The 14,191-nt window shown below is 43.2% G+C and overlaps 1 non-coding gene across 1 annotated transcript; it reads left to right on the top strand.

Moving 5' to 3' along the window:
• Nucleotides 1-6,014: 6,014 nt before the first annotated feature.
• Nucleotides 6,015-6,232, top strand: LOC141253226 (small nucleolar RNA U3). Its single transcript, XR_012314324.1, has one exon. It is a non-coding gene; the product is annotated as a small nucleolar RNA U3 (small nucleolar RNA).
• Nucleotides 6,233-14,191: the final 7,959 nt, after the last annotated feature.

Below are 14,191 nucleotides of genomic sequence, written 5' to 3'. Positions count from 1 at the left end.
GGAAAAAGTTAGAAATCAATAAATAGCCTATCACTATACAAAGCCTAATATGTTACCCATTGCTCTCTGTGTCAAACCACGTACCCACAACCCCAAGAAGAATAGAATACTTAAATATATATACATATATATATATATATATATATATATATATATATATATATATATATACACTGCTCAAAAAAATAAAGGGAACACTTAAACAACAAAATATAACTCCAAGTAAATCAAACTTCTGTGAAATCAAACTGTCCACTTAGGAAGCAACACTGATTGACAATTAATTTCACATGCTGCTGTGAAAATGGAATAGACAATAGATGGAAATTATTGGCAATTATCAAGACACCCTCAATAAAGGAGTGTTTCTGCAGGTGGGACCACAGACCACATCTCAGTACCAATGCTTTCTGGCTGATGTTTTGGTCACTTTTGAATGTTGGTTGTGCTTTCACACTCGTGGTAGCATGAGACGGACTCTAAAACCCACAGAAGTTGCTCAGGTTGTGCAGCTCATCCAGGATGGCACATCAATGCGAGCTGTGACATGAAGGTTTGCTGTGTCTGTCAGCGTAGTGTCCAGAGGCTGGAGGCGCTACCAGGAGACAGGCCAGTACACCAAGAGACGTGGAGGGAGCCGTAGGAGGACAACAACCCAGCAGCAGGACGGCTACCTCCGCCTTTGTGCAAGGAGGAGCACAGCCAGAGCCCTGCAAAATGACCTCCAGCTGGCCACAAATGTGCATGTGTCTGCACAAACGGTTAGAAACCGACTCAACTGACAGCCAGGGCAACTAAGGAGTGGCTTTTTAAGAAGAATTACAAGGTCCTGGAGTGGCCTAGCCAATCTCCAGACCTGAACCCAACAGAAAATCTTTGGAGGGAGCTGAAACTCAATGTTGCCCAGTGACAGCCCCGAAACCTGAAAGATCTGGAGAAGATCTGTATGGAGGAGTGGACCAAAATCCCTGCTGCAGTGCGTGCCAACTTGGTCAAGAACTACAGGAAATGTCTGACCTCTGTAATTGCAAACAAAGGTTTCTGTACCAAATATTAAGTTCTGTTCTTCTATTGTATCAAATACTTATTTCATGCAATAAAATGCAAATTTACCAAAAAAAGAAATTCATCTATTAATTTTTTTTAAGATGTTCATCTTATGACTTAAGCAGTTTTGTTTTCAAATGTTGTACTTTTATGGACAAAGCAATACCAATGCTTTTTCTAATTATTTTTTTATTTATTTATTTTCAACTGGGAAGAAGTGGGGTGATTAAGATGCTGTATTTTTTTGTATTATTTTATTTTTAATCTTATTTTTAAACTTATTTAGCTGGAGATTTTCTATCATCTTGACTGTTCATTCACACATATCACAAGACTTGAATGTCTCGATATATAGGAGGAGCCACGGGCTCAGGGTGTTTCCCATTGGCTGGTTAAAATAACATATGCAGGTTAGGACTAGAGACACCTGTGATCTGGAGGATTATGGAGACATTACAGAAGTATAGAAGCTTCTATAGGGTCATTATGTGTCACGTTGTGTGAGGGAGACGGAGATCAATACAAGTCTATGAGAGTCTTGTTCTGGCCTCGTTCTGGCTCTCATAGACTAGCATTGAGAGCTGGTGACGTAACTCCTGACTGCCGACCAGCCAGATATTGCAGTAACAAGATAGTGCTGCGGGAACGGAGTAGGGTAGAAAAAAGGTGAAGACACCGAAGGGTGAGTATAAGACTGGAAGAGATACCTTACATTAGAAGCACCACTCCAGCGTTGAAAAAAAAAATCTGCTGGAATGGTGCCTTTATTTCTGTTTAATAATAGATTCACACACAGTGGGTAAATAAAATAATACAGTTTTCTGAAATGATAATAAAAAATACAATGGAATATATATAGATGGAATATTGCAAAAGATGTATACAAGGTAATACAAAGCATACTGAATATCAAAAGGTCATAAGATCAAAAAAGGCAGTAATGTTATACAGAGTCGCCACATCTGGGTGAGCCCTCCTTGCCTAGACCCAAATGCACAAAAGACTAGACTTTCCATATTGCTGATTTCAGTTATGCCTAACACAAAGTTTTATATCCTTGAGACCATATGACATCCCCCCATGGAGCCTCTTTCTAAACAGTGGGCTGATCTTATCAGTGGACACTGAGATTAACACTTTCAGATGTCTTTTTGCAAAGAAGTGCCTATGTACCAACCATGTACTCCTTGGTCATCCTAGTATCAAAAGGGTAAAGGTCCATTTACACAGACAGACCGGCATCACCCTATGTCCACCGATCAGTAAAGTTCTAACAATCAGTGGTCATTTGAATGCCTGTTTACACAAGCTGCCATTGTTCTCGGCAGTGCAAGTCGTGCTTACACAAGACAATGCACCACCGTGAATGATGATGCTGCATAAAAGATAATTTCACCAGAAGAATGAGCATTTTGCTTGTTCGTCACGTGATCGGCAACCTATTTACACACCAACGCTCTTTAACGATTATCTGGCAGCGTAAATGTCCCTTTAAAAGGAATCTGTGAGCAGGATTTTACTATGTAATCATTGATAGTGGAAGAGACCTTAATTCCAGTGATGTGTCAATTATTAGACTGTGTGTTGCTGCTTCAATACAGTATTTTATCAGCAGGAGATTATCACTACAGGAGTTGATGTTTCGCCCCTCCTGGTCCAACCAAGCCCCACCACTGATTAGCAGCTTTCTGTCAATTGTCAGTTTTCTCTATACACTATGTATCATTGGTGTGGGCGAGTGATTCACAGGTCAGCATTCCAAGCTCTGCTAGTTCTGCAGCAGAGAAAACTGCTGCACCCAGTAAACTAAGTGATACATTGCTTGAATCAGGGTCTCTGTCTCTACCATGTGATGCTGTTAGATTACATAGCAAAAACCTGCTGACTTATTCCTTTTAATCAATGGTGAAAATATGAATTTTAGAGTTTTAAAGGAACCTTACATGTCCCCCATGACCTCTAAACCGTCAGCATTTCTTTTTTTCCTTTATGAATAACCTGTCTGAAAGTGAATCTGTCACCCCCTGGGACCTATCAGACCTCTAATATGGGCATACAGGTGATAGAAATGTGAATCTATACTTACCTGTATGGCCCATATTAGAGGTTTACTTGCTTTGTAATAGATTTTTATTAAATTAGTTTTGCCAAGCTTCTCGTCCGGGGGACGCGAAGAAATCCATTCCTATTAACTTCATTTAATGCTTGCAAATCATGTTATCACGCCAACAGGGGCAGGATAACATGCTGAGTGGGACAACTAGTCTGTGGAAGCAAACCCTCCATGGACTACTCAAAAGATTAATTTGCATAATAAAAATGGACTGTAAAAATACTTTTTTAAGATCTGTTAATATGTTAAACACTATAAAGTGCTTGTTAGGCAGGGTGTTTATAAGGAATGGAGAACTGATGGTGGGTTGGAGGACATGGGGGACTTGTCAAGTTCCCTTTAAAGTAAAATCAAACTAAGCCGTTAAATTAACCCCACACCATGCAATGTTGCAGGAGGAACTGCAGTTCTACTCAAAGTCATGTGGTTTTGTGAGTGAGACATCTCTTTCTGCTGCAAAATCATATAATTGTATGATAGGGAATGTGACTACCACCGCGGTAGCTGGCCACTACTGTTCTCGGCCACAACGTGAACGCTGTCACTGACCATACTATCACATAGGGATGCTGTGAGGGGACCTGTGACTCTAGTATTATTGTGCATAAGGGTAAGAAACAAGTAGGGCCCATCGTATATTATAGTGTATTCAGCTGTGTGGTTTTTAAAAGTGAACCACATATATTTAGTGGCCAAAAGCGTCAGTAATTAGCTTTTTTTTTTAACCATGTGATATGTTACCACTAATCGAACGATAACCCTGATTATTACTTGTAGTGTGCAGTGTAATGATAAATGTTTGATTAAACAATACACATGTAATCCAAGCCAAAATCAAAGAACATATAAACTGCCCACAAGGATCGACCACATTACTCTGAAGAAAGTGCATTTTTTCGTCAGATTACGCTGAGCAGTGTGAGATTTCAGCAGTGAGGGGGGTACTGAGGGGCTGATAGTCAGGCTGGGAGGGGAAAGAATGAGTAAAAATTTGAAAAAGCTTTATATAACCATTTAGCAATGGATTTTCACATAATAATTGCAATAAATACACCAGCCTCATCAGGTCTAAGAGATTTATTTAATAAGACATGCCGTTTGTATTCTGAATGCTAGCATCAGAGTTGCATTAAATTTAAACATCTTTCTTTTTCTTGACTCTATTTTATCAGTTTGAAACCTTAAAGAGGGTGCTGGGGCTCTCCAGGCATTGTTATCTCAGGTGTCCTCTGCAGCCAGTTAGTCGCCACTGTTAGGCTATGTGCCCACGTAGCAGATTTGATGCAGAGCGTTTTTGCCTCTCTCTGGCAGAAAAAAACGCATACTGATTTACATGCGTTTTTTCAAGCAGTTTTCCAAGCGATTTTAGCATCACTTGGAAAGTGCTTGACAAGTTGGTCACACAATATAAATCCATGCAACCGGCATGGATTTATAATGTATGAACAACTGATGCTTTAAATGCAGCATCTATAGTAAAAAAAAGAGAATTAAAACGTTAAAAATAAAAAAAAAATTGTATACTCACCTCTCTGGTCTCCTCCAGTCTGCTCCCGAAGGGCGATCCTGCGATCCTCTCTCTTCAGCGTCCCGCAGTGTACTGTAAGGACCTGCGGTGACGTCATTTAGTCACCTGATGGTCACGCGACTATCACCTGACCGCCGACGTCAGCGGTCGCGTGACCATCAGGTGACTAAATGAGAGGACGTGGGCGGGAGCAGACCGGGGGCCGCCGGAGAGGTGAATATACAGGTTTTGTTTATTTTTAACTTTTTACCGCGCGGTAGCCGGGATGAAGAGGAGTTGTAGTCTCCTCTTTATCCCGGGTACCACACGCACCGCGATTACGCTGCAAATTCTCGGCCATTGACTTTAATAGACATTCCTCCCATGTAATAAAACTGTCAAACAGTTGCAAATCATGCACACGGGAGCGATTCAACCACATCACCGAGCAGCTGTAACTACTCGGTGCTCGGCCCGAGCATACTCGGAGAAAGGGTTAACAGAACATACTCGCTGAACACTAGTAGTGATACATCCCCCATGTATCCGGACTTGTCACCCAGCTTCCCAGGACTCTGAATGACGAGCAGCCTTGTATTTGTCCTCCACACACATAGCTTCTCTAGGCTGCAGAATGCCAGATGTGACTAGTAATGCCTGGAGAACTCCCCGGCTCTCAGGTCTCAGTATCAGTAGTCAGTTCTGCTGTCCTGGAGCCTAGGAAACTTGTGACACTGTAAAGAACAGATCTGCCTGGTCATGCTGTGACAGTCCTCCATCCTGAAGCTGCGGCTCAGTATGGGGGGAGGGGGAGGGGGACCTTCTTGCTGTTTGAGCATTGAGTTCAGTCGCTGTCTGAAGACAAGGAATGTGAAGAATAATACGGCTAATACTGGAATAAATAGTGAATAGGAGGCGTTTGTGTGTGTTACCAGCCCTGACTATATCCCCTGACTGGTCCTGTACTTCCTTCCTATAAGCCATGCTTGTCTTTACCATGCAGAGGTGCCTAGGACAGGAAATGTGGGTGAAGGAGGGGCGGCACGTGCAGGGCAGTCACCTGATCAGTGCAGGGGAATAGGCGGAGCAACAGAGGGGAACTTGTCTCCCACTGGCTGCTTGAATTCCCATATGCTAATTTACAGAAAACAGCAGATGCATTATGGGTGTCATGTCTTCCGGCTTTTATACAAGTATAGAAGCCTCTAGTTACTCTGAAGTCACGTCTCTGATCACTCACAAAGTATCCGGGCTCACAGGGTCATTATGTGTCATGTTATGTGATGTCTCCCTAATGTTACACACAGGGTCCTATCACTCAGAGGACATCACGGCTAGGAAGAGGTTAAGACTATACTTTCAGGGATCATTTCTATAGTGTGTAACTTGAGAAATGTGCTGTAAAGTGTCCAAACTCCCCAACCACAAGGAGGAGCTGTAGTGATCTCTCCTGAGCGTGAAGTGAGCTCTCAGTTCTGCTTCATTGCAGGGGCTGATTGCTGGTGATGATTGTTCTCCTTCTCTGTTACAGAGAGGGTGGAGGGGGAGATCACAGGCTGAGTGGTGGGAATTTTTTAAAAGTTGTTAAGTGTTGATCAAAGCTAGAAGCCATTAAAGCATTTTTAATCATATCAGTGGTGTGATGTTATCTTCCCCACAGGTCAGATGTTTTTGATACTAGTATTTTGGCCATGCACATAGCTTCTCCTATGTGTGCTATTTGCTAGCACTGAGCTGCTCAGATTTTGCGTATGCAGTGTCACAAATGCAAAAGATCACTGTGCTTGCCCAAAGCCATGGTGGCTGCCAGTCATTTGTGTGATTGAGGTAGAATGTCAAACCCAAGGATAGTTATAACTATAATCAGGTCTGTTTAATTTCAATAAAGGTGTCCAGCTGTGGACAAATACCCTAATTGAAAATAAACAGACCCCCATTATAAATAAAGGGATAAGTCTGTTGTTTTTTTGCGTCCACCATGCGACAAATACAGCTTACGCAAAACTGATGGTGGTTTTGGTGATGTATTCCGGTTCTGGTGACATATTTATGTAGTGATGGCTGTTCTGGTGCTGTATTCATGTAGTGATGATGATTTGGGTGATATATTCATCACCAGAACCATCATCAGTAAATGAATACGAAGCTAAACTCATCATTAGTACATAAATAGAGCACCAGAGCCATTGAGTACATGAATATGGCTCCAGAAACGTCATCAGTAAATAAATACGTCACCAGAACCACCATCAGTACATGAATGCATCACCATAACCACCATCAGTACATGAATGCATCACTATATCCACCATCAGTACATGAATACATTAACAGACCCACCATCAGTACTTAACTGCGTCACCAGAACATCCATCAGTACATGAATACGTCACCAGACCCAGCATCAGTACATGAATGCATCACTGTATCCACCATCAGCACATAAATACATCAATAGACCCACCATCAGTACTTGACTGCGTCACCAGAACCACAATCAGTAAATTACTACATCACCAGAACCTCCATCAGTACATGAATACGTCACCAGAACCACCATAAGTACATGAATACATGACCAGAACCAAGATTACTTGAATACAAGAACCAAGCTTAGTACAACGATCAGTTGTAATATCAAGTCATCCCATAAATAATTGTATCGTGTGAACCTACAACTCCCAGTATGTCCTTAACAATGGTAAGGGGATACTAGGAGTTGTTATGATCAGCCATCATCAGACTGCGGTCCATACAGGAATCACAGTACTGATGAGAATTAGTCAGTATCACAAATAAACATTTACATCAAGGTACCTTATAGATTATATCTTCTCTGGAGTAGTCTCTTTCTTTTCATCCCCCCCATCTTGTCTAGATGACATGATGACTTTTCACTTCCACAGCTGGTCTCTACAGACCTCCCTCTTCTCCGGTCTTTTGCAGCATGTCCCCACATGGTGCCTTTAAAATGTAATTAGTAATGTAAGAATTAAAAAAAAAATTATACTCACATAATACCGGCTCCCATCCACAGTCTCCTCTTCTGTGAAGTGCAGCAGTGGACGCTGGATGGCGCAATAACGTCACTTCCATCGCGCCATCCAGCGTCACCTATGTGCGCCTTCTTCGACAAGGCGCAGGCCGTAAGTGATTGCAGCTTCTCTGCCCCTGTCCCGGGCGGCACACACAGCAATTGTATTCACGTCCAGACACAAATACAATTGAGTTCAGGGGGGAGTGATGGCCGGGGAGCAGGCAGAGAGCTGTGAGTGATGTCAGTGACTGTCCTCTAAACATAGACTATAATGATGCACTACAGAGCATAGCAAACGTATGCTCTGCCGTGCCTCATTTTCGGGCGTGTACGCCTTCCTAGGGGCGGACACTCAGATGTAGTAGATTGCATATACATACTTCAGCTGCTGCATAACATCATAATGCACACCTCAGCTACTGCACAACCTCATAATACACACCTCACCTGCTGCAGAACATCATAATGCATACCTCATCTGCTGCAGAACCTCGTAATACACACTTTAGCTGCTTCAGAACCTCATAATGTACACCTTAGCTGCTGCAGAACATCATAACACACTCCTCAGCTACTGCAGAACATAATACACACTTCAGCTGCTGCAAAACCCCATAAGGCTGTGTGCCCACGATGCGTTTTTAATGCGTTTCTGCAGCGTTTTTGCAGCTTGCATTAAAAACGCATGGTAGAAGGGCAGCAATGTTCCCCAATGATAATCCGCATGTGCTGTGCACATGCTGCGGACATTTCTGCTGCGGATTATCATTGCGGAAAAAAACGCAGCACTACCAATTATTTTGCGGAAGTGCTGCGCTTTCGCCGCCATTGACTTGCATTAGAACGCGCCAATTCCGCAAGACTGCATCTGTACTTGCGTAATTGGCACGTTCTAATGTGCGGATCGTACCCGGGTGTACAGGAGAGGAGAGTCTCATCCACACCCAGGTACCATTAAAAAAGCTGTAAAAAAAGAATAAAATAAAAAATAAATATATACTTACCTTCCGGCGGCCTGCGGTGTGCTCCTACTTGCTTCCCGGCACTTTGCGGTGGATTGAAGGACCTGCGCTGACGTCAGAGTCATGTGACGGGTCACGCGACGCTGACGTCGGCAGGTCTTTCAATCCACCGCTGCCGGCAGCCGGGACGGTGAAGCAAGACACCGCAGGCCATCGGAGGGTAAGTATACATTTATTTTTTTATTTTTAACCACTCTCTCGGGTCACACTATATAATCCATGCTGTTTGCATGGATTTATATAGTGTGACCTAGTTGTCAAGCACTTTCCAAGTGATGCTAAAATCGCTTGGAAAGTGCTTGTCTATCCGCATGCGGAAATGTCAGTGGGTAACCGCTCCATTTCCGCATGTACAATCCGCATGCGTTTTTTTCTGCCAGGGAGATGCAGAAACGCTCAGGAAAAAATCCTGAGCATTTCTGCATCGTGGGCACATAGCCTAATACTTCTTAGCTGTTATCGTTTCCACATTGAGCTATTACATGGTGATCTGGAGATAACAGCATGTAAGGTATGACTCTGAGGTTTCCAATGTTATTTTGCCACATGATAAGGAACCCGACAGCTGATTCCTACTGCACAACCCCAGACAGCATGAATCTGGCATTATTGCAGCCGTGTCTGTTTGACTCTGAATCTGCCGCGTTTCAGATAAAACATATATTTAATATCTGTCCAATGACTATGATGACTAGCTCAAGAGTCCGGTCCCCTGCGGCTTCTCCCTGCTTTGCTCCCCTAGACTGACAGGTGTCCCCCTGTGTTTGTAAGTCTGCATGCAGACACTGACATGCTGAGTCGTAAAGGTGTGTAAAATACGCTCTGTTAGGATTTCGCTCTACTTGCTGATTCCAACAGTCGTCACGTGTTCGCTCACATGCGATTTGCAGACTTGTGGTCATGTGACGACTGACCTTGCTCCTGCTTCTCTCAATTGAAATTTAGAGCAAAGAGAGAAGCAGTAGGAATGCAAGTCATCATATGACCACAAGTCTTCAAATCGCATGTGAGCGATCACGTGACGACCACTCGAATCAGCAAGTAGAGCGAAATCCTAACGGAGCGCATATTACAGACCTTTAGGATTCAGCATGTCAGTGTCGACTTAGAATTAGGGCAGAGTTAGACGACCATATTTCTCGTGCGAGGATCGCATGGTAAACCTCATACTGGCTGTCTGCTCCCTAACCTGAGCTTGACCGCTGCATAGAAATACATCACGCTGTCATGCTCAGGTCAGGAGAGGTGCCGGCCAGTCCGTTCAGTCTGATGCGATCATCGCACGAGTTATATGGCAGTCTGTCTCAGCCCTTACAAACATGTAAATGACACCTATATATAATGCCTCCTTCACACGTCCGTGTTTTCAGTACGTTTGGTATCTATTCTTTTCACGGATTCCACACATACCCATTATAAACTAACAGTGTGTCCATGCAAAACACATGTCTGTTTTTTTCTGTCAGCATGGATGACAAGGGCCATGGCATCAGTGTACAATCCATGTGTTGTACGTGTGCTGTACATGTTTAACATTGTAAAGTGTAGGTGAACCTTTGTAATTTCTTTCTTTCTTTATCCATACTGGAAAAATACTGATGACCGCACTTTTTCACATACGTGTTTAAACACGGACGAGTGAAGGAGGCCTTACATATACAGTTGAAACCAGAAGTTTACATACACTATATAAAAAGACCCATATGCATGTTTTTCACTATCTGACATGAAATCAGAATAAACCTTTCCCGTTTTAGGTCAATTAGGATTACCATAATTTTTTATATTTGCCAAATGCCAGAATAATGAGAGAGAGAGAATGTTTTAAGGCATTTTTATTACTTACTGCAAAGTCAAAAGTTTACATACATTTCATTAGTATTTGGTACCATTGCCCTTAAACTGAATGACTTGGGTCATACGTTTGGGATATCCTTCCACAAGCTTCTCACAATAGTTGGTCGGAATTTGGGCCCATTCCCCCTGACAAACCTGGGGTAAGTGATCCAGGTTTGTAGGTTGTCTTGCTCGCACCTGCCTTTTCAGCTTTGCCCATGAATTTTCAATAGGATTGAGATCAGGGCTTTGTGATGACCACTGCAAAACATTGACTTTGTTATCCTTAAGCCACTTTGTTACCATTTTGGCAGTATGCTTCGGGTCATTGTCCATTTGGAAGACCCATTTCTGCCCAAGCTTTAACTTCCTGGCTGATGTCTTGAGATGTTGCTTCAGTATTGCCACATAATCTTCTTTTCTTATGATGCCTTCTAATTTGTGAAGGGCACCAGTCCCTCTTACCGCAAAACAACCCCGCAACATGATGCTGCCATGCCCGTGTTTCACAGTTGGGATGGTGTTCTTAGGCTTCCAAGCTTCTCCCTTTTTCCTCCTAACATAACGATGGTCATTATGCCCAAAAAGTTCAATTTTAGTTTCATCAGGCCACAGGACATTTTCCAAAAATTAAGGTCTCTGTTCCTGTGTGCATTTGCAAACATTAATCTGGCTTTTTTATGTTTCTTTTGGCGTAATGGCTTCTTCCTGGCAGAGTGACCTTTCAGCCCATGTAAATACAGTACTCGTTTCACTGTGGATATTGACACAATCTTACCAGCTTCTGCCATCATCTTCACAAGGTCTTTTGCTTTTGTCCTTGGGTTGATATGCACGTGTTGGACCAAAGCACGTTCATGTCTGGAACACAGAACCCGTCTCCTTCCTGAGCGGTATGATGGCTGGACATTCCCATGTTGTTTGTACTTACATATAATTGTTTGTACAGATGATTGAGGCACCTTCAGGTATTCTGAAATTGTACCCAAGGATGAGCCAGACTTGTGCAAGTCCACAATTCTCTTTCTGATATCTTGCCTGATTTCTTTAAACTTTTCCATGATTCTACACACAGAAGCAGTGTGTGTTCAGGTGTCCGTTCTAATTAACTCAGATGTTGCCAAAAAGCCTATCAGAAGCTTCCAAACATGTGACATCATCATATGGGCATTCCAGAATTGTTTAAAGGCATAGTAATCTTAGTGTAAACTTTTGACTTTGCAGCAAGTAATAAAAATGCCTTAAAACATTCTCTCTCTCTCATTATTCTGGCATTTGACAAATATTAAAAAATAATGATAGCTAATTCGCGTTGGACCCAGGCATAAAGGAAAAAAGGATACAAGTGTAAAAACTGAAGTTTTTACACTTGTATCCTTTTTCCTTTATGCCTGGGTCCAGCGCGAGTTAGCTATCATTATTTTTTACTATTTGTCCTCTGGCATACCGTGGTATCTGTCCAACTTGCTGCAGGACCCACTAGGCAGACTGTTACGCTGGCATGTCCTTTAATAAAATAAAATAAAACTTAAAGGACACGTAGGGGTCCACCGGACTTCAGAGGAGCTGCAGCAGCTGAGTCCCAGAGTAATGTTCAGCTAAGCACAGAGAAAGAAATGAACTAGTGTGTTAAGTGCACACACAAGTAGTAACAAAACAAGGTACAGTGCTGGGAGCTAACAATACTCCAGAAACGAAACTAATAAACTTCTGCACTGCAAGACACTGCTGTGCAGAGCAGGAAGGATTTGGCAGCATGAAACGCCTGAGCACTAGATGGCGGCATATAGAGCTGCAGATAGCTGCAGACCAGGAAAGGTCTGGAACCTAAGTTCCTAAAGAGGAGGAGGATCTCTGCAGCACCCAACACATGGGTGTAAAAGCGGCAGTGTGATCACGCATACAATGGCGGACCATGGAATGCTGGATCGGTAGCAAAGACGCCTCCGTGGCGTGGACACCAACCGGTGAACCGACATGGTAGAGCATGCTCCTCACAGCATTCCCCTAACCCTAATTGATGGCTAGGATGACTAGGGAGCTTTCAGCAGGAACCCTTGACAACGACTCTCACACACTGCATTTACTGCCAGAGACCTCACCCCAGGTTAGAAAGAGACAGACTAGGCACCAGGGCAGAGCCCACGGAGCCCTTAAATACACTAGAGACAGCCCCAGCCCCTCAGGACAACCAACCACACTGTACCAGACAGCAGGGGGCGTGGCTTAGCGGCACATGCCCGCAAGGGGGCATGGCTTTGCGGCACATGACCGCAAGGGGCGTGGCTTAGCGGCACATGAGCAGAAACGCAGGAACCACACTTAGAATCCCTAGAACAGAAACTAAATGCTGACAATTACTGACCAGCAGGAAAGGGCCTAGCCGGACGCCGCGAGAAAGCCCTTCTCCTGCGTACCGACCTAACACAGACCTACCAGCGCCACTGCTTTTTAATTATATCAGTTGACAAATTATGGTAATCCTAATTGACCTAAAACAGGAAATGTTTATTCTGATTTCATGTCAGATATTGAGAGAAACATGCATATATGTCTTTTTATATAGTGTATGTAAACTTCTAGTTTCAACTGTATATGTAAGGCCTCCTTCACTCATCCATGTTTAAACACGTATGTGAAAAACCAGTACTGGTGCCATCAGTGTGTAAACTTCTGGTTTCAACTATATTTATACAGTACAGACCAAAAGTTTGGGCACACCTTCTCATTTAAAGATTTTTCTGTACTTTCATGACTTTGAAAATTGTACATTCACACTGAAGGCATCAAAACTATGAATTAACACATGTGGAATTATATACTTAACAAAAAAGTGTGAAACTACTGAAAAGATGTTTTATATTCTAGTTTCTTCAAAGTAGCCACATTTTGCATGACTGCTTTGCACACTCTTGGCATTCTCTTGATGAGCTTCAAGAGGTAGTCAGCGGAAATGGTCTTCCAACAATCTTGAAGGAGTTCCCAGAGATGCTTAGCACTTGTTGGCCCTTTTGTCTTCACTCTGCGGTCCAGCTCATCCCAAACCATCTCGATTGGGTTCAGGTCTGGTGACTGTGGAAGCCAGGTCATCTGGCGTAGCACCCCATCACTCTCATTCTTGGTCAAATAGCCCTTACACAGCCTGGAGGTGTGTTTGGGGTCATTGTCCTGTTGAAAAATAAATGAGGGTCCAACTAAACGCAAACCGGATGGAATAGCATGCCGCTGCAAGATGTTGTGGTAGCCATGCTGGTTCAGTATGCCATCAATTTTGAATAAATCCCCAACAGTGTCACCAGCAAAGCACCCCCACACCATCACACCTCCTCCTCCATGCTTCACGGTGGGAACCAGGCATGTAGAGTCCATCCGTTCACCTTTTCTGCGTCGCACAAAGACACGGTGGTTGGAACCAAAGATCTCAAATTTCGACTCATCAGACCAAAGCACAGATTTCCACTAGTCTAATGTCCATTCCTTGTGTTCTTTAGCCCAAACAAGTCTCTTATGCTTGTTGTCTGTCCTTAGCAGTGGTTTCCTAGCAGCTATTTTACCATGAAGGCCTGCTGCACAAAGTCTCCTCTTAACAGTTGTTGTAGACATGTGTATGCTGCTAGAACTCTATGTGG

Source organism: Phyllobates terribilis, unplaced genomic scaffold (genome assembly GCF_046119375.1).
Source record: "Phyllobates terribilis strain yellow unplaced genomic scaffold, ASM4611937v1 Scaffold_2__4_contigs__length_985480577, whole genome shotgun sequence".
Classification (NCBI taxonomy): Eukaryota; Metazoa; Chordata; class Amphibia; order Anura; family Dendrobatidae; genus Phyllobates; species Phyllobates terribilis.
The sequence above is the reverse complement of the archived record's forward strand: the minus strand, read 5'-3'. Positions and strand labels throughout refer to the sequence as shown.